This window comes from Pinus tabuliformis, chromosome 6 (genome assembly GCF_031772625.1).
Source record: "Pinus tabuliformis cultivar Carrire ecotype Pingquan chromosome 6, CPIR1, whole genome shotgun sequence".
In the NCBI taxonomy this organism is placed as follows: Eukaryota; Viridiplantae; Streptophyta; class Pinopsida; order Pinales; family Pinaceae; genus Pinus; species Pinus tabuliformis.
The window spans coordinates 2,098,465,813-2,098,487,403 of NC_142292.1; the positions used below are offsets into that span (position 1 = coordinate 2,098,465,813).

The 21,591-nt window shown below is 40.1% G+C and overlaps 1 protein-coding gene across 1 annotated transcript in view; it reads left to right on the forward strand.

The window, feature by feature from the left end:
- Window positions 1–21,591, forward strand: part of LOC149267635 (protein ORANGE, chloroplastic-like) — a 440,170-nt gene that overhangs the window by 298,170 nt on the left and 120,409 nt on the right. The window lies entirely within an intron of this gene.

Genomic DNA, 21,591 nt, shown 5'->3' on the forward strand with positions numbered 1-21,591 from the left:
TGGGCCATAGTAATAAATAAGGTGGTTAACCCATATCATGTAAGGGACCATAAGTAGTTTGTAATAATGTAATGGGCCCTTGGTATTAGTTTGATGGTATGAGGAAACCATGGTAATGACCCATGGTATTGTATGTATGAGGCCTATATAGAGGCTAGAGACTCCACATGGAGAGATGACAAGGAATATTGTCAAGGATTATTGTATGAACAAGCATATGGCTTGTGGAATGTTCTCATTCCTTAAGGAGTGAATGTATGGTGTTGCCCTACCTTAAGCGTTTGATCAATAAAGAATCATTTCATATTATTTCTGGGTTTATTTGCATTATCTTATATTTTCATATCAGATCGATAGTATTTCCGGGTTAGATCTATAACAAGCTAGAATACATAAGATTTCCAAAACCCAAAAATTGTTTTTGAAATTCTGCCTAGAAATGACTTAATTAGATTATTAGTTAGTTTTTAAGTATTTCCTAAGTCTAAACTTAGGGAATATGACTAATTAATCAGAATTAATTAAGTCAAGGTGTGAATATTCTAGAAACTCACACAGATAGACTTCAAGTTAATCTTAGCCATTGATTAAGATTTAATCTTGGCCGTTGAAGTCTCAATAGAGGATTATAAGAAGAAGTCGATGGGGCTTGGAGAAATCACTTCAGCAATTCTATTTCATGAGCAGATTGATTTCTTGAGTAGCAACATTCAGTGGCCCAAGAGAGAGCTAGAGAAATCGAAGCAGTGAGAGAGGGGCAGGGACAGTGAAGCCGGAGGAAGATTCCCTGATCCAGTGAGTGCATTTGTAGAGAGGCAAGAGAGCCACAGAGAGGCTGACGCTGGGGTAACGTAGTAGCCTCTAGAGGCAAAGTCGATTTGCTGGGAGAGATAGATGTTTTTAGTTCTAGAGGTCGGGAAGGAGTCCTAGAGTGCCGGAGAAGCGTCTTTCAGCATCAGCAGAAGGCATATCGACTTCATCATAATCCATTAGAAGGCAAGCCGTCCAGCTAGCTACGTAGAGCAGCGTAGAGGCTGACACAGTACCTCAGAAGGCCGAAATTATGAACCCAAGTAGTGTCGGGATTTGCTTGTGGAGTGAGGAATTTCTCCTCACTAGATTTTTCATGCCAGTATTTCTTTATAGGCTTGCTAGTTTTGGCATCCAATTGTACTTAGATTATTTCATTGCTGCATAATATTAAAACCCTCAGCTGCTGCACTGGTTTTCCCGAGTTGGGTTTTTCTAGGGACATTGGTCCAAAAATAACTGTGTTATTTTATGTGTGTGTGCTAGTATTTCTTCCAGTGTTTATTTCTTCCACAGTTTATTTGTGTAGGTTGCAGTGTGATTGATTCAGTATTTGTTGTAGCACACAGTAAATAAATTGTTAAAATTAATTTAACAATTAGGAGAATTATTTCCAGTTGCTGCAATAGGATTTGGGTTTCCCATTTTTCACATGGTATCGGAGCACAAATGAGCAATGGGAGAGCTCAGTGGCGAAGGAATAGGGAGTTTCGTTGTTCATTGAGGAGCAACAGTTTGAACCCCCAAAGGCAGCGCAATCACCTTGGCCAAGAGGTCGAATACTTGAGGAGTGTTGTCGCATAGAATGTCTAGGCACTGCGACAACATCTCAGATCAGGGGCTATCACCCTGATCTCCAGTCTCTCCCTTTAAGTTGTCTCCCTACAACAGGGTAAGGGGAGTAGACCCTATGGAAAAATGGAATGAAGAAGAACTAGTTGGGAACCAACCAGTTCGGGAGACACAATGAAGCAATCAAGTACTTGATTAAGATTTAGCAAGACTTATAGGATTTGATTAGATTTTAAACGATTGATACCAGTGCCTTATGGAGTCAACGATCTTGCTAGGGAAATTAAGACTAAGTAATCGATTAGCAACTGCTGCTTAGATGAATGACTATCTTATATAAAATGCAGATCCTAAAACTAATGTGAGATGCAAGAATCTTGGGTAATTTTAATTAAATGCCTATTTAAATGTGAATCCTTTAATCATTTTTGTGTTGAGCCTGATTTCGTAGTAATTGGCAGAGAGAAGATAAGGAGAAGCACACTAAGGTGTGATTAACGATACCTCTCCTGAAATTCTAACATACCCGGTGCTTTCGATGCTGCAGAGAGCTGTGGCTCTGACAACTGCAAGGTCACTATTTTAGGTACTATTAAAACAAGCTTCTCAAGCAAAGATTGATGGATACCTATCTCTCTATCGACCAAGCTTATGCTTGGAAGTAAATTTTATCTATGCAAAGTTAACTTATATGCGAATGCACTAGATGATGGGATGAAGTTAGACTCGAGGATTAGAAAACACTTGTGTCGCAAAAGCTCTCAATCACCAAAATTAAATGTTCGCTTTATGGATGAAGACTTAAAAGTAAACTCCTGAAAATATTACAATTAAACTACAAGCTTATTTCAAATCTCTCTGATACAATTATAGCTCTAAGAGAACAAAAACTTCTTTGCAATTAATATCAATGTGAACAGATGCTCAAAAATATGCTCAACTGAAGAAACAAAGATACGCAATCTATTATAATTCCACGACAGGGTTCTTTAACAATCGCTTGAAAATATTCACAAAATGTCTAACATGTAACGAGCATTAAATAATTCAAGCAATGATGATCAATCTCAATAGATGCACAATATTCTAGCAGTTAAACTTCTAGAGATCCAAATACTTTAAACAACCATGAAATTTAAATGCTGATCAATTCCAATCCTAGAATTAAAATGATTTATGCTTAGTGACCCAAATCTAGGAAAATTTACCACTTTCCTATAGCTAATCTTTAGATATAAAAATTTAAGCACAATTAACTATAGAGAAATAAAAAATGTCGATACCACAAAAGTTCTCCTTTAGATTTTATCCTTAGCACAAAAGACGCCAAGAAAGAATTTTACAAATTGACAAATTTGATTAGTCCTTAGGAAAACGTTTTTCAATATGCTAAGCAAGACTTAATGTGGTAAATGATTAATCAAGATCTTTTTAATGTGACCCAAATAAATCAAAAGATTCAATAATTTTTTAAATTTTTTAATGGGCCAGAGGCCACATAAAAAAATTTAAAATCTTTAAATGCGAAAAATGCTTTTGATTTAATTTTTTTAGAAAGTCCCAAAATCACATAAAAAAATAAAAATGAAGCCCCTTCCTTTTTATTTTTTTATTTTTTAGTTTTTTAGTTTAGGAGTCTTTTATAACTTTTTAGTTTTAGAATTTTTTATTTTTATAATTATTTTTGTTTTGAATCAAAATTTAAAATCATAAATCAATTAAAAAAAATAGAATGAAATCAAATATCAAAAAAATAAAAACCAAATCGAAATCTTATTTGTGTTTCTTTATGCTTTACATAAAATATAAAAGAAACTAGCCAAAGTTTAGAAGAATGAAATAAAATCTAAACTAAATAAAAGTGAAAATTTACCCAACCCAACCGCATGCACAATAATAAGAAGAATAAAATCGAATGAGTTTGAGGGTTTGTTGTTGTGCATGTGCGGGTTGAAGGGCTCGACAGCGACAGAGGAGACAACAAAATGGAGGAAGGAGCAAGATGGAGATGAAGGAGGTTGTGATGGGAGGATGGACGACAGAGAGATGGGCTAGTGTTATGAAACCAACTCAAGAAAAGATAGAAAAGATAGATCAATGCCTTAGAATTTAGCCTCTTCGAGGGGGTAACCTCCTTTACATTACATAAATGAACAATTATTGGATGATTCAAATGACAAAACCTCATTTCTATATATAGGAGTCTAAGGAGTCACAATATAACCCAGCCGACCTAACAATAATAATATAAAGCCACAAAAATAACAATAGAGGGATTCTATGGGGCACAGTAATAACAATATGGGGACAATAGGGGCACAAAAATATTAATAGGGGATACAACTACAATAGTAATGGGGTAATCACTAGTATTATAAGGACCCAACATGCCCCTCTCCTTCAAAAAAGTGTTGTCCTCAACGCTTGAGTAGTTCTGAATGCTTCTGTATAAAATTCTCATCCTCCCATGTGGAATCTTCAACAGATAAGTTCTTCCACTTGATAAGATACTCTGAAATTGATCGATTTCATAATTGTCGAGTTCTTGTTTCTGTGACTGCTTCTGGTTCCAATATAATTTTTCCTTCCTCGTCAAGTTCTGGCAATATTGTTTGAACTGGGAGCTTGTCGCCTATAACCTTCTTTAAACATGAAACATGGAAAACTGGGTGCAATCGAGAAGCTGCAGGAAGCTCCAATTTGTATGCCATAGTACCAATCTTTTGCAACACCTTGTACGGACCATAATACTTTGGTGATAATTTATTATCCTTCTTAGCTTGCTTGAGGGACATTTGCTTATATGGTTGTAGCCGTAGGAATACCCAATCACCTACATCAAAACTTCTTTCGCTGCGATGTTGATCTGCCTGTTGTTTCATTCTATTCTGTGCCAACACGAGGTTATCCTTTAAGAGTTGGAGGACTTGTTGTTGATGTTCGATGTGATGTTCCACTGCTTGAACCTTAGAATTTTCTCTTAAATATGATGTGATGGATGGTGGTTGATATCCATAAAGTGCCATAAATGGGGTCATTTTTGTTGCTGTATGGAAGGAAGTGTTATACCACCATTCAGCTAGAGGCAACCATTTGACCCATTGTGTCTGTTTATCAGATACAAAGCAACGAAGATATCCTTCCAAACATTTGTTTACTATCTCAGTTTTCCCATCAGATTGAGGATGATAAGATGAGCTATGAGCTAACTGAGTACCAAGACAAGAAAATAATTCTGTCCAAAAATTTCCAGTGAAAATGGGATCTCTGTCACTTACAATAATCTTTGGGTTTCCATGTAGCTTTTGAATTGTAGAAACTGTACTGGCTTTAAATGGATGTGATAATGCACAAAAGTGTGCATACTTGGTAAGTCTGTCAACTACCACCATGATGACACTCTTTCCCTCAGACTTGGGTAAACCTGTGATAAAATCCATTGAAACCTCCTCCCAACGTTGGCTTGGAATGGATAAAGGTTGTAATAGACCCGGTGTCTTAATTGTTTCAACTTTATTTTGTTGGCAAACCAAACATTCCGCCACAAACTTTTGAATATCTGATTTAAGGCCCTCCCAAAAAAATTCCTTCTTAACCCTGTGGTAAGTTTTTAAAAATCCTGAGTGCCCTCCTAAGGGAGAAGTGTGCAATTCCATAAGAATCTTTTGTTTTAGCTGGGAATTCTTACAGAGATATAAGCGATCTTTGTACCATAACGAATCATTTTGCCAGCTAAATGTATCAGACGTACTGGAGTCTTGTTGTAATTTTCGAATAAGTGCCCACACTTCTTCATCGTTCTTCCATTCCTCCCTTGCTTCGTTTATCCAATCTGGTTGGATAATAGAAATGGCGCACAACAATGCTTCCACATCCTCATCCTTTCTTGAGAGTGCATCTACCACCACATTTTGCTTCCCTTTTTTGTAGATGATTTCAAAGTCATAACCCAACATCTTTGTGACCCACTTTTGTTGCTCTTCAGAGGATAATCTTTGTTCTAAAAAGTATTTAAGGCTATCATGATCCGTTTTTACCTTGAAGTGTCTTCCCATTAGGTAGGGTCGCCATTTCTTAAGTGCATGGAGTATTGCCAACATTTCCTTCTCATAAATAGCTTTGTGTAAAAACTTTCCCTTGATTGGACGACTTTCAAAAGCAATGGGTCTTTCATCTTGCATTAAAACAGCACCAATTCCATTTCCTGAAGCATCACATTCCACAATAAAGGTTTTTGTGAAGTCTGGTGTAGCTAAGACCGGTGCTTGGCACATTGCCTCTTTAAGATGTTCGAAGGCCTTTGTTGCTTCTGGAGTCCATGAAAATGCATCTTTCTTCAATAATGTTGTTAGAGGTGCTGCTATTCTCCCATAATTCTTAACAAACTTGCGATAATACCCTGTCAACCCGAGAAATCCTCGCAGATGCTTTATGGATGTGGGGATTTTCCATTCCTTAATGGCTTTAATTTTGCTAGGGTCTACCTTAACTCCTTCATGAGATACAATATGACCCAGATATTCCACCTCTTGTACTCCAAAGAAACATTTGGATCTTTTTGCATATAATTGTTTCTCCTCCAATAGTTGTAGCACCCTGTCAACATGTTCAACATGATCCTTCCAAGACTTGTTGTAGATTAGTATATCATCAAAAAATACTAACACAAATTTTCTAAGGAATGGTTTGAAAATGGAATTCATCAAACCTTGAAATGTTGAAGGTGCATTGGTAAGGCCAAAAGGCATGACCAAAAATTCATAATGACCCTCATGAGTTCTAAATGCTGTTTTCGGAATGTCTTCAGTCTTCATTCTGATTTGATGATATCCTGAACGAAGATCCAACTTGGTGAAGTAAATTGATCCATGCAATTCATCCAGTAATTCATCAATGACAGGAATGGGAAACTTATCTTTAATAGTGAGCTTGTTGAGCTCCCTATAATCTGGACACATGCGCCATGATCCATCCTTCTTGTGCACCAATACTACTGGAGCAGAGAAAGAACTTTGACTCAGTTGAATTATACCAGCCTCTAGCATTTCTGCAACCATACGTTCAATTTCACTCTTTTGGGCATAGGGATATCTGTACGGCCTGATGTTTGGAGGAACACTTCCTGGAATCAGATGAATAGCATGATCATGATCACGAATAGGTGGGAGACCTTTGGGAGTCTCAAATACCTTGGAATGATTGTCCAAGACTTTTTGGAGATCTGGAGAAATAGATGATTCCAATGTGGAAACATCTAGCGAACATAATTGTGCAATTACACCTCTTTGTTCCTTTTTTAGAAGCTTTGTCATACCGTTAGAGCTGATTATCTTTCTCGATTTCCCTGCAATACCCCTTAATTCAACTTCCTTTCCTTCCACAGAAAATTTCATGAAAAGTTCTTGAAAATTAAAAGCTATTGTACCCAAGGATTGTAGCCATTGGACTCCTAGTACAACATCAGCACCTCCCATTGGAATGGAAAGCATTGGGCTAGTCAATACATATTCTCCCATGGATAGCTTGATATTATGGCACTTTCCAGAGCAATTTATTGTTCCTCCATTTGCAACCATCACTTGACACTCTGGTGCTGGATATAAGAAGCAATTCAATTCTTTTGCTACCTTACAATGAATAAAATTGTGGGTACTTCCTGAATCAATCAACACTATTACCTTTTTCTTCTTGATTTGTCCTTCTATCTTGATGGTTTGAGGAGTGGTAATTCCCGCCAATGCATTACAAGATATGGTCGGATTCATTTCTTCTTTATCTAGGCTTTGTTCCTGGAGTATATCCTCTTCTTTTGACCTTTCTTGCTCCTTTTCTTCTTCCTTTTCACAATCTATGTAGAATAATTTCTTCTCAGCACACTTATGACCTTTAGTGTATTTGCTATCACAACTGTAACAAAGCCCTTTTGCTCTTTTTTCTTCCAATTGTTGTGGTGTCAACCTTATAGGTTGTGGAAGACTAGGAGCAACAACACTTCCATCTTTATAGTTGTGAGTGGTATGCTTCCTGGTTGCCATAATTTTGCTTTCCATTTTTCTTGCTAACCTGAATGCCTTCTCTAATGAATCAGGTTCCCAAAGGTGAACATCATGTTGGATATTATCCTTTAAAGTCCCTATGAACACATCAATCCTATGCTCCTCTGGAATATTTTTTACCCTTATGTTCAATTTTTGGAACTCCTCAATGTGCTCCATTATTGAACCCTTTTGTTTGAGACTTATCAATTGGCTAAAAAAAGTGTTGCTTTTTGTATCCTCATAATATGCTGTCAATTCTTCCGTAAAAATTGCCCAAGTGATAATTTGTTTACGAGAGCAAAGCCATTGATACCATACAAACTGATTTGGTTCCAAATATAAAGTTGCAATACGTACCTTTTGTGTGTTTTGCACATTATTGAGATCGAAAAATTGCTCCATCTGTAATATCCATGTTGCGGGATCCTTGCCATCAAACTTCCTCATATCGATTTTTGGAATATGGTGGGTCTTCGATCCAACATTAGAGTCTATGGAATCATGATTAACATTTCTTTTGTTCTCATCATGAGTTTCCTTTACTACCCTTTCACCATTAGTGACCATTTCTTGTAGCAACTTATTCATATTTATCTTCAATTCTTTCATCTTATCATCCATGCCATCAATTTTAGCGTTCATGCCATTCATCTTAGCTTCCATGCCATCTATCTTAGCTTCTACATCTTTCCTTAAACCATCCATCTTAGATTCTGTTGCTTTTTGTGCAAGTGACACTTGTTGCACTTGGTCTCATAATTTTGATATATCATGTTGCATTTCTTCCTCTTCCTCATGATTCATGCTAGAGCTTTCAGGTTGCTTACTAGGTGTTTGCATTTTCTTTCTTCGGGGCATCAATTACCAATTCAAACTAATTTTTCAAACCAAGCTTATGCAAAAATTTTAAAAAAAACTACACACCTTTTTTCACTTTGTAGAAGCTTGATATTGAATCTGATGTATCTCTGTAATTTCGGATCATCCAGTTTTGAAATTGCGACCTGTAGTAGCCCTCTGTGTCCTCTTTCCAATGCCACCAGTTTGATCCAAATTGGATTCTCCAAGGAAGAGTTATGCACAATCTCCCAAGATGACCTGATTATAGACTAGTTCAGTAGAGCGAACTTGTACGACGTGCCACGAGTCACTGTTTCGACCTTTGGCTCTGAAAAATATATACAAGAAACTACATTCTGTCCTCTTTTTGTACCTTCTTACGAAATTTCAATCCGATGCTCAGAGAGAAAGTTATGACGATTTTCCCCAGGTCACCTGTTTGGAATGTAATTCAGGAGTCTGCAAAAAGACCAACTTCCTCAGATCATATCTCTGCAAATATAGCGCGAAAAGCTCTGAAATTCGAACCCGAGATTCAACGTGATTTCTTCTCAAATGGTTTTTTTTTTAGCTTCTAAAACGTCACAAAAAAAAGTTATAGCGAAAATGCCACGATGACCTGTTTGGAGCAACGAAACCCTAGAATCCAAAGCTCTGATACCAAATATTATGAAACCAGCTCAAGAAAAGATAGAAAAGATAGATCAACGCCTTAGAATTCAGCCTCTTCGAGGGGGCAACCTCCTTTACATTACATAAATGAACAATTCTTGGATGATTCAAATGACAAAACCTTCTTTCTATATATAGGAGTCTAAGGAGTCACAATATAACCTAGCCGACCTAACAATAATAATATAAAGCCACAAAAATAACAATAGAGGGATTCTATGGGGCACAGTAATAACAATATGGGGACAATAGGGGCACAAAATTATTAATAAGGGATACAACTACAATAGTAATGGGGTAATCACTAGTATTATAAGGACCCAACAGCTAAACACGGAATGAGGGATGGATACAGCTGTGCGGAGGGGTTGGCAGCAGATGAGGAGTTCGATGAGCAGGCAAGGAGGCAGCGGAAGGATGAGATGGAGGCTACGGGCCGCTGTAGAGAATGGGCAACGAGGGAAGGATGAGATGGAGCGATTGAAGAAGAAGGGAAAACGCAGGGAGGGAGCCATGGTTAAATGCGGATCTATTGGAGACTTCGACAGTGGAAGAGCAGAACGCAGGTCGATGAGGAAGGGAGAACACTCAATGCAGAACGCAAGGAAGGAAAAATGCGCGTGAAGGCAGGGTAAGGCAGCGTGAGGAGTTAATGGAAACGCAACAGTGGAGGGAAACTAACGAGAGAGAGGCAGGTTTGCTTAGACGAGCAGCAAAGATGAAGACAGCGGAAAGGAGCTGAGGCAGAGAAAAAGGTGTAGCGAGGGTTTAGGTGATAAGGAGGGCCATAGGGTATGGAGGGTTGCAGATTTGATGGGCAGTTAGAGCAGAGGAGAAATGGAGGGAATGGCTGCGTATTTTGTTTTCTTTTGCATGTTTAGCAATGATGAAGAAAAACTCAGCAGAAAAGACAACAAACAAACAAACAAAAAAATTCCAAAATTCTCTGTTGAAAACCCCAGGTAGCTAAAACAATTTCGAAAGCTCTTCAGTGAAAGAGAAATTCTGAATCTAGCAGACGGTAGCTCAATGAACCCTGAGAAAATTCTGATTTAGTTGATATGCTTTGCTTCTAATTCATTAATGAAACCCTGAAACCCTCACAAGATTTCTAGATTTAAGAATTTTGGAACCCTTATAAAATTTTCCAGATTTAAAAAAAAAATTAAAACCCTTGGACTGCAAAATGTTGGATAATTCCCTGCAAAATGATGTTGATGAACCCCAGAGATCCAGATCTTACCCTCTAGGGCTTAGGTCTCGACTCTACACAGTTTTCTTCTTTAGATTTGTAGCTGCAAGACAACAATAAAACACCCCAACGATATATACAAAAACCCAAGTCAGAAAACCAAAAAATAACTATAGATCTATGTACATAAATGGCAGATCTATCAGATCTAGGGAGTGTGAGTCTGACTCCTCTCCCAGATATGATAATCTGAGGCTCTCAACAGTCAGATCTATCGATTTAGCACAGAAAATATATATATATATATATTTGAATTTTAAAGGAGGTGCTGAGCTCAAAACCCTTCATGCATCACCCATAAAAAATATCTTATGATAAGCCCGAGATCAAATTAAGTTGGGCTCTTCAGAAAACACGAATCGAGAGTTGGCTGGTCCAACTGAAAACTTCCCCGAACGCCCGATGATCTAAAAATCAAGACTTTCCTGCAAAACTCAATTCAGCCATCAACATAGAGCGAGAAAACAATAATAAAACTCAGAAAAATAGAGATACCTGCTATTACGTTCAGAATTTAGATTATTATTCAAACCCCAACGACTGAGCAAGATACTTGTACTCAAATCACTCTTCAAAAGCTATTATCAATGGCAAAAATAAATTACGCATGAAAAGCAACACATCTTACATTAGTTCCATGAAGAGTAACACCGACAAAAATTAACCCCAAAGTCTTTCTTTATTATCTGAATAAAAATTACACGAGAGCTTTTCACTTAGCACACGATCAAAAGATCGGATGAACTGACTGACAAATGACCTCCTATTTAAAGATAAATCCTCCAACGGCTAGTTCGAGTGATCCTCGTCAAAGCAATCTTGACCATTGATGAGGATCAAAATTTCTTTTAATCTCATCTGTCGAAATTTCAAATTCTTGAGGAAATTCGAATTTTTCAATTAAATGCATTTTAATTAATTCAAAAATTAAATTTTTGAATTAATTTCCTCAAAATTTTGACTTTAACTTAACCCCAAGGACCGAAGGCTTATAATTTAGCAAAATAATTAATTTACCTTAGTACCTGGACCTCTTAAAATTTCATTTTTAAGGACCGGTGAATTTTGCCTTAGGAGAATTTAAATTTAATTAATTAAATTTCTGGCTTAGAATTTTAATTAATTTTGGCCATAAAATTTAATTAATTAATCTATGAGGGGATAAATTATTTTTCCAACCCTCAAGACACTTTACATCATGATTTTTAAATTTTTTACACCTCAAGAGGGAATACCCATTTGCAAAAGACTCTCATAGACTACCCAATTCTGCGACACAAATATAATCTAGCAGACCAACCAATTTGTAATAAAATAACCTAACCAAATAATTATGATTATTCCCAAATCACTTTTACATAGACTCGATCTAGAATACTAGGACTCCCCTAAGATCCTAGTGACAAAATCCATTCTGGCTTTGGGGTAAGGCGGAAGGAAAACTCTGCCGATCATCTGAGAATGGATCAGTGAGACAAAAAATCTCCTGGAATGTAGATCGTCACCAGAAAATTAGGTTTGCCTAGGTAATTACATACACGACATGGATCTTCTAAGCTTATTTACATTATACACATGCAGAATGGGTTTACATTATAATATGGTGATCAAGCTAATGATGATAGCTAGACGACATGAACACATCGATCAGGGACTATCCCTTTTGCGAAAAAAAGGGGTGTACTGCTATGGGTCGTTGACACGTAGTGGTCAACAAGGAGAAATCGATTTTTCTAAGAGAGGGAAAAAAAATTCGATCTCTCCAGATCGAGGGTTGTAGAGGCAGAGGGAGCAACCAGTATTCTTCGCAGAGCAAATCTCTAGCTGAACGCAACATTTTTGCAGCAATTACCAGAGCAGAACTAGTGTCGGGAGGAAGAAGAGCACACACTGAGGGAAAATTTTCCCCAGGGAACTTCTAGTCTCAAGAAGTTCGAATTCCCTTGCAGATCAACAACGACCGAGTAGCAGTAGCTGAGCAGAAAGGGAACAGGAGATTTTCGACATCATCTGAGATGGCCACTACCGAACTACGAGATCAGGACAGGTTGGACGATGTTTCCAACTATGTCATCTAGAAGGCAAGGATGTCCTTTCTTCTAGATGAATATGGCCTGAAGCCATATATTAATACAGTGGTAGCTACCCCCACGAATGCAGATCCGCTGAAGGAATACCGAAGGGAGATAGCGAGGGCGAAGAGATTAATCCTAGATGGTGTTCGGGATCACGTTGTATCACACAAGAAGAAGGGGTCGCAGATGATGTTGTTACACAAGAACCAACAACGATTGCTGACCCAGAAGCAGAAGCAATGGAGGTAGAAGCAGTTGTAGGCGACATTGCTACACAAGAACCAACGTCCAACCCTAACCCCCTTATTTATGTAATAGGGTCGAGTCATAGTTATAGTTAAGTAAAGAGTCAATAAGCCCATATTAATAACTGTAAGTGGTTGACCTGCATTTAAAGAAGGGACCACAGTTAGTTGCAAATGGGCCATGGTATTAGATAGATGGTATTAATAAGAACCATGGTACTGACCCATGGTATTGCATGTATGAATCCTATATAAAGGATAGAAACTCCCCTCGAGGAGTGTCGTGTCTTATTTTGTAATTGAGCCCAGCTCTATTGGAGGTTGCCCCCTTGAAGAGGCAAGTGAACATTGCTTTCCTTTCTGAATAATAAAATACATGTTGTTATTTCTTATTGTTCTGTGTTTTGGGTATCTTTCTTCGCATATTTGGTATTCTGGCATCTTATCGCAGGTCAAGAGCATAACAAGTGGTATCAGAGCACTTTCCAGGGCCGGTGGGATCTCCATTCTAGCAGAATTTTTTTTTGGCTACAGACGTGTTCCGACGTCTTTAAACCATGGGGTCTGTCGTTGAGCGCATAAACCTGCAGATTTGGGGAGGCATGCATGCAGGAAATGCAAGAGGTGGTCACGCTTGTTGGACTCCCTTGTAACCCCTATGGGTACCCCTTCGAGTAGTAGCACATTAGACAGAACCACGCATGGACTGTCTTCCAAGTACCCTCTGGGTATATCAGAAGCCCCTAGGCTCTCTTGAAACCTCGCCATAGATAAACTGTCGACCGTCTTGCTGCTACAGTACACTGAGAACAACACTCGGGGAGATTACTCGTGCGTATGATAGGGTAGTTGGGTTGTATGGTTAAGGGTACGGTTGATCCTCCTTGGTTAGTGCCCTAAAAGATTGGGCCGAGTACTACTGTCGGACCCTTATGTATATTGCGATCTGTAGCACCTGACACTCCTTGAGACCCTAGTTCCCTTGTCTCTCTCTCGATCACGCATCATCTTTGCCCGATCAGATCTAGCAGGTTGGGTTCGGTCGCCGCAGCAACAATCAGTTCCGCCACTTAGATCTATCAGATCCACCAATCAGATCTATCAGATCCGCCATTCAGATCCAGCAGTTGGGTTCTGTAGCAATCACAACAGTTAGATCTGCCATTCAGATCTAGCAGCAGGGGTTTGATCACTGCCACATTTCTCCTCTCTGCAGTTGGGGGCTTTGCTGACAAATCTGACTATTTGTGTGGGCTCCTATACCTGAGCAGGATTCTCGCAGGACATTGGGCAGAAGCAACTTTTCAGAGAATCGCTACTGCAGTATTCCTAAGTGCGGAGTAAAAAGTCTGAGACACTCCCGGGACACTTATAGGAGACTTAGCCCATAAGAATCAGGTCGATGAGCTGAGCAAGGCGGTACCATTCACTTGTCAGCATAAAAAAAATCGGGTGGTCCCAAATTTTTTCTCACAGTAACGACAAGTGCACCGGATCGGTGCATGGTACAAACCAGAGCTCAAGCTATGGCCAATGAGAAGATAGACACCCTTGAACATAGGTTGGAGGAATTAACGAAGCAGATCCAGAACTTACAGGCAACTCTCACAAAGGGCAAGCCGGGGAACAATCAGAGGCATATGATTTTAATGAAAACATTGAGGGCGAGTCTAGCCATTCTCTTCACTTCTATGGAAACCACCAACAGTCCCAGCCGCGACCACCCAAGCTGGACATGTATAAATTTGATGGCTCTCATCCGGCCACATGGCTAGCACAAATGGAGCAATATTTCACATTGAATCACATCAGAGATGATGCGACTAAGCTAAGTGTGGGCAGCATGTACTTGGACCACGAAAGATGGCAATGGTGGCAGTGGCATCAATGTTGCTATGGAAGGCCCGTGACTTGGTAGATATTCGCAAAAGCCCTTTTGGATCGCTTTGACCATGAATCTAACTTTTTGGGTCGTCTTACTAAGCTCCGACAGACAAGAACAGTGCAAGAATATATTACAGCCTTTGAAGCCTTAGCCTTCCGCATAGGAGGTCTACAAGATGAGTTCTACTTGGAATGTTTTGTTAGTGGTCTCAAAGACGCCATACAAGCCCACGTCCGACTGCAACACCCAATCTCATGGCTAGATGCTTGCAAGATAGCTCGTGAAGTAGAACGTGCATTAGCGGCCCAGTCGACTCGTCCAAATTTCATAGCCAAGGGTCACCCCACCCAGGCTCCAAGCACTACCCAAACACTTAAGGTTCAAAAGGTGTCACCAGCGGAAATGGCGGAAAGAAGAAAGCAAGGATTGTGTTACTACTGTGATGAGAAATACTCCCTGGGGCATAAATGCAAGGAACCCAAATTCTTTCAAATTGATGCTACTGATCACAGTTCATCGGAGGAAGCCCCACCATTTGAGGAACCAGAGGAGGAAGATGAGGAAACCAGGTGGACAATGTGCTCCTAGCTACACTTGAAGAACTAATTATCTCGCTTCATGCTTTGGCAGGGATTTCTTCTCCCCAAACTCTCAAAATCAGAGGTTTTATTAAGCATCACCCTGTAGTAGTCTTGATTGATAGTGGCAGTACGCATAAATTTATCCATCAAAGAGTCGCTGAAGTGCTGCATTGTTTTGTCAGAGCAGTCTCTAATTCCAAGTACAAATCGCTGATGGGGGGACAATGAAATGTGAAGGCCGCTGTGAAAATGTCAAACTTCAAATGGGGGATTATCAACTAAAGACCCACACGTTTTCCATACACATGGGTGGGTATGACATTTTCTTGGGTGCTGAATGGCTCTGCACACTCGGCCCAATCACAATGGATTTCTAGGAGTTATATATGAGCTTTAAGTAGAATAACCACACACATACCCTCCGCGGACTCCAAGCGGGTGCTCCCTCTATCATCAGCTCGCATAGGATGGAAAAATTGTTAAAAAAGGGCCACCATGGAGTTATAGCCCAATTTAATGCCATCCAGGCCTTCGAACCCACTTCTCTTCATATTCATCTTGAGATGCAACAGATCTTAAACAACCATCTGTTGGTCTTTGACAAGCCTCATGAGCTTCCACCCTCGAGAGGGGAACATGATCATAGCATTACTTTGGTCCCAAGGGCACAACCACCAAATGTGCGCCCATATAGATATCCGTTCGCCCAAAAGAATGAAATTGAAAAAATCATCAAGGAACTCCTGGAAGCAAGCGTCATTCGTCCTAGCATTAGTCCTTACTCATCGCCTGTGGTCATGGTGCTCAAGAAAGATGGGGAATGGCGTATGTGTCCAGACTTCAGGGCCCTCAACAAGCTGACGGTCAAAGATAAATTTCCCATCCCGGTTGTCGATGATTTGCTGGATGAACTAAATGGGGCTCAATTCTTTACTAAGCTCGACCTTCGCTCGGGCTATCACCAAATTCGCATGAAAGAAGTAGACATTCCAAAGACTGCTTTCCGAACTCATCAAGGCCATTATGAATTTCTTGTCATGCCATTTGGTCTTTGTAATGCCCCATCCACTTTTCAGAGCCTCGTGAACCACCTGCTCAAACCATATCTCAGAAAATTTGTCCTTGTTTTCTTTGATGACATCCTCATCTATAGCCGCACCTGGGCAACACATCTTCAACATGTAGATCTGCTCTTGCAACTTGCTTCGGAAGCATAAAAATTTGTCAAGATGTCCAAGTGCTCTTTTGGCATGGAAGAAGTTGAGTATTTGGGCCACATTGTGGGGTGTGAAGGTGTCAGGGTGGACCCCAAAAAGATCCAGGCAATGCAGGAGTGGCCTCAACCAAAGACGTTGAAGAGCTTGAGAGGATTTTTGGGTCTCATCGGCTACTATCGCAAATTTGTCCACAATTATGGTCGCATTGCGAGACCCCTCACTCACCTTCTCAAGAAAAATTCATTTCTCTGGAATGATGAAGCGCAACAGGCATTTATAGCTCTCAAACATGCCATGGGTTCCACTCCCATATTAGCACTTCCCGACTTCACCAAATCTTTTGTGATTGAATGTGATGCTTCAGGTACAGGTATTGGGGTAGTCTTAATGCAAGAAGGTCGACCCTTGGCCTTCACTAGCCATCAACTAAGTGGGAAAAATTTGGGACAATCTACCTATGAGAAGGAGATGATGGCCATCTTACATGCAGATGATACCTAGCGACCATACTTATTGGGGCAGCGTTTCCAAATCCGCACAGACCATCAAAGCCTTAAATATTTTTTGGAGCAACGTCTATCCTCGCCACAACAAAATAAATGGCTCGCCAAAATGTTGGGATATGATTATGAGATAATTTATAAGAAAGGGCGTGAAAATGTCGTAGCAGATGCTTTATCACGCCAATTTGAGGAGGAAAGCACCCTGCTCGCAATCTCCCTTCCCATTCCAGAATGGATTGAAGAGGCTCGCAAGGAATGGTTTTCACATCCTTTGCTCTCCCAACTCATTAATAAATTGCAGGCGGATCCAAATTCCACAACGGGCTACTCTTGGCAGGATGAGATTCTTCGCTACAAGGACAGAGTAGTGATATCACCAACATCCACCCTCAAAAGTTGCATTTTGGCGGAGTTGCACTCATCTCCCACTACAGGCCATTCAGGCTTTCAGAAGACTTATGCTCGCACTCGACGTTCATTCTTTTGGACAGGCATGAAAAAGGACATTCTTACTTTTGTAGCTGAGTGTGATGTGTGTCAGCGCCACAAAGGAGAAATAGTCAAATCCCCAGGCACATTACAACGATTGCCCATCTCGGCCTCAATCTGGACGGAGGTTTCTATGGACTTCATTACGGGTCTTCCGAAGTCAGGCAACAAGTCAGTCATCATGGTGGTTGTGGATAGACTTTCTAAGTGTGCTAATTTTTGCACCCTACCCGACCCTTTTACACCAGCTTTGGTGGCTCAATCTTTCATGGACCAAATCTTCAAATTGCATGGCATGCCCACTTCCATTGTGTCTGATCGTGACCCAATCTTCACCAGTAACTTTTGGCAGGAACTCTTCAGGCTACAAGGTACCCAACTACAACTCAGTACTTCATATCATCCCCAAACTGATGGTCAAACTGAAGCAGTCAACAAATGTCTGGAGACCTACCTTAGGTGTTTCACTTCAGAAAAGCAACATCTATGGGTATAGTGGTTACCTCTTGCCGAATGGTGGTATACACTAACTATCATGCCACCACCAAAATGACTCCATATGAAACAGTTTATGGTCAACTTCCTCCTTCACCTACTTCTTATATCCAAGGATGCTCGAAGGTACAAGCCAGTGTTGTGAAAATCGCGATGTTATCGCGATTTTATCATTTTTCGCAAGCTTTTCAGCAAAACGAAAATATCGCGAGTTTTATTTGAAATTATCGCCGGTATTTGTTTTGCCCCATTTTTTTGGAAATTATTGCGATTTTTTGGAAAAAATCGCGATAAAATCGGAAATTGTCGCGGGTAGTCGGGTCAACGAGGTTTTATAAAGGATGCTAAATGTTCGAAATGAAATTTGTTTTGAAAGAAACAAATAATTTTTGAGTGGGGCAGCTTAATGATCAAGTCTAGGCCCTAGTATTGATATGTTATTCATGGTAATGTTAAATTCTTAAAGTGAAAGTGACATTCTCCTTAATCTTCATTTTCATCCTTTTACTTAAATTTTTAACATTACCATGAAATGACTCAGGATGTTTGAGAGTGGTTCCGACCTCATTGGATTTCATATGGAGAAAGTAGAATTTTAGATTTCATTCAAAATCCAGCAGAGTTATCAGTTTTTCAAGATTTCAGGATTGGGAGATTGTAATGTTTCCAGGTGACACCACCTGCCTGGGCTACCCCTGCCACCAGTAGAGGACGTGGTCTACCTCCTATAGTTCCTACTTCTAGTTCTTCAGCTTCTAGAGCATAACGGACTCCACTGCCAACTCCACCAGCACCAGCATCTTCCTCTAGAGGGAAAGAGAAAGCTGTGGCATTTTCTCACAAGAGGGGCAGAGGAAATCAATAGGATTAGACTTTAGTTATTTTCTTTATTTTATTGTATATGACATTATGACATGATGAGATACATTATTATATTTTTTGTTGATATTTTGAGGCTGAGTTGGGACTTAGGAGTCAGGACTTATTATTCAGGACATGATTCAATGTTATGTGTGATTTTAGCACTAGAAATGATATTAAACATCTTATATATTAGTTCTTTAATCATATTTATGTGTCAATATATTTATTTTATGTTGTAGATGGTTTAGATATTAAAAAAATTGAAAAAAATGAATATTTTTGTACCAAACGATTTTTTCCCGATTATTTCCGATTATTTCCCGATAATTACGATTTTTTTCTGATTTTTTCCTCGCGCCGATATTATCCCGATAACGAGTAATGCAACATTGGTACAAGCAGTGGATCGACTCCTACAAAACCGCACAACCATGCTGGCCCACCTCAGAGAGAATCTCCATCAAGCTCAAAACCGCATGAAGCAACAGGTAGATCAACATCGTTCAGAGCGCAAATTTCAAGAAGGGGATCAGGTATTCTTGAGGCTGCAACCATATAAGCAAACATCCCTCAAAGACAAGGGTTGTCAGAAATTATCTCCAAAATTCTATGGACTGTATCAAGTACTTCAGCGCATCGGAGAAGTAGCCTACAAGCTAGCTTTGCCACCCACTGCAAAAATCCATCCAATCTTCCATGTCTCATGCCTCAAGAAAGTGGTTGGGAACCATTGCCGAATTCAAACCAGTCTACCGGAATTAGATGAAGAAGGTTCAATCTAGCTCCAACCTGAACAGGTTCTTGACACGCGAGAACGGCACTTGCGCGAACACACGATTAAGGAAGTCCTCGTCAAGTGGAAAGAAACCTCTCCAGAAGATGCGACCTGGGAACCAGCCACTGTCCTTCAGTAGTTTCCGCAGCTTCAGCCTTGAGGACAAGGCTATTTTTATGGGGGAGGGCATGTTAGGGTCCAACCCTAACCCCCTTATTTATGTAATAGGGTCGAGTCATAGTTATAGTTAAGTAAAGAGTCAATAAAGTCCATATTAATAATTGTAAGTGGTTGACCCGCATTTAAAGAAGGGACCACAGTTAGTTGCAAATGGGCCATGGTATTAGATAGATGGTATTAATAAGAACCATGGTACTGACCCATGGTATTGCATGTATGAATCTTATATAAAGGATAGAAACTCCCCTCGAGGAGTGTCATGTCTTATTTTTTAATTGAGCCCAGCTCTATTGGAGGTTGCCCCCTAGAAGTGGCAAGTGAACATTGCTTTCCTTTCTGAATAATAAAATACATGTTGTTATTTCTTATTGTTCTGTGTTCTGGGTATCTTTCTTCGCATATTTGGTATTTTGGCATCTTCTCGTAGGTCAAGAGCATAACACGTCGTCCGCCAACCTGGAAGCAGGAGAAATGGAGGTGGAAGGAAGTGTAGTTGACACTGTTACACAAGAACCAGTGTTGACCGCTAAACTGATGGAAGAATTGCTGACAGTGGAAGAAACTACAGGTGATGTTGTTACACAAGAACCAGCGTCGCTTGCCAAAGTGATGGAGAAACCAGTGGAAGAAGTGGAAGTCGTAGTCGATGCTATTACACAAGAACCAACGTTGACTGCCGAGCAAGCGGCCGAAATGGAAAAATAGGTGGCACAGGAAGAAAAGGAGAAGGAAAGTGCAGAACATCCAGGGGAAGGAGAAAGAATTGAAACAATAGGTGCTGAAAGGATGGAAATCGAGGAGGATATCCCTCGTTTTACGCTTTCCGCCTCCTTGCAAAGAGGGGCAAGAAAATTTCGCTACCCTAGACGCTTGGTGAAAGAAAAGATCTCTCCCCCGATACTAAAATTTGTAGGGACAGCTACGGGCACCATTGTTGACACTGTCACACAAGAACCAGTGTCGACTAGTGGACAAATTGGGCAAATCGAAGGACTGGTGGTCGACACTGTTACACAAGAACCAATGTCGACCGAGGGACAAGTTGAAGAAACTGTGGCTGATGTTGTTCGCACAAAGCCGTTGGAAGAAAACGTTGCTGTTGGTACCAACCCGCAAGGGCCAGAACCAATTTTTGAGCAAATGGAGGAAGATAACCGGGCAACAGAGCAGCCACAGGAAAAGGGTGTTGAAAATGTTACTCCGCAAGGGCTTGCAGTGGCTCCAGAGTCATTCAGGGAAGATGTGGAGGTTTCAAGACCTGCGGAAGAAGATGTTGGGCCGCCCCCGAGTTGAGGAGCAGAGAGAAGAAATAAGGGTGAAACAGGAACTGGTTGACGAGTTTCCTGACATCAATCTGCCAAATCCAACACCGGCCGTGAGACCAATGGAGGAGGTCATTATCAAACAAGAATTCATTGAACAATGTGCAAAGAGAAGCCCCCCATCCAGGAAAGGTACCAGTCGCAATTTAAGGAAAATATGCAATTAAAAATGGAGATTATCAAGTTAAGGAAGCAGGTGTTACGCTTAGAAGACAAGTGAGGAAGCATAAGAGGAATGTCGGTCGGGTTGCTGCAAATCCTGGAGTTGAAACCACTTCAGCAACAATACATACTGAGTCATTTTTGCATCTGTTTGAGTCGCGAGAATTCTTGTTCACTGCAAAAATTTAGAAATGGTAGGCTACTACATCTCGCCTTCAACGGGGGTCTATCTCTTTGGAAGCCCACCGAGAAGGAGTGAGAGGAATTCGAGAACAAGCTGCGAAAGTAGTGACTGATTACATGACCCAGATGGAGAAAGCAAAGCAGAAACAGGAAAAGCAGCAGAAAAGGATTGAGGAACTAGAAGAGCAAGTGCAACTACTGAAGGCTGACA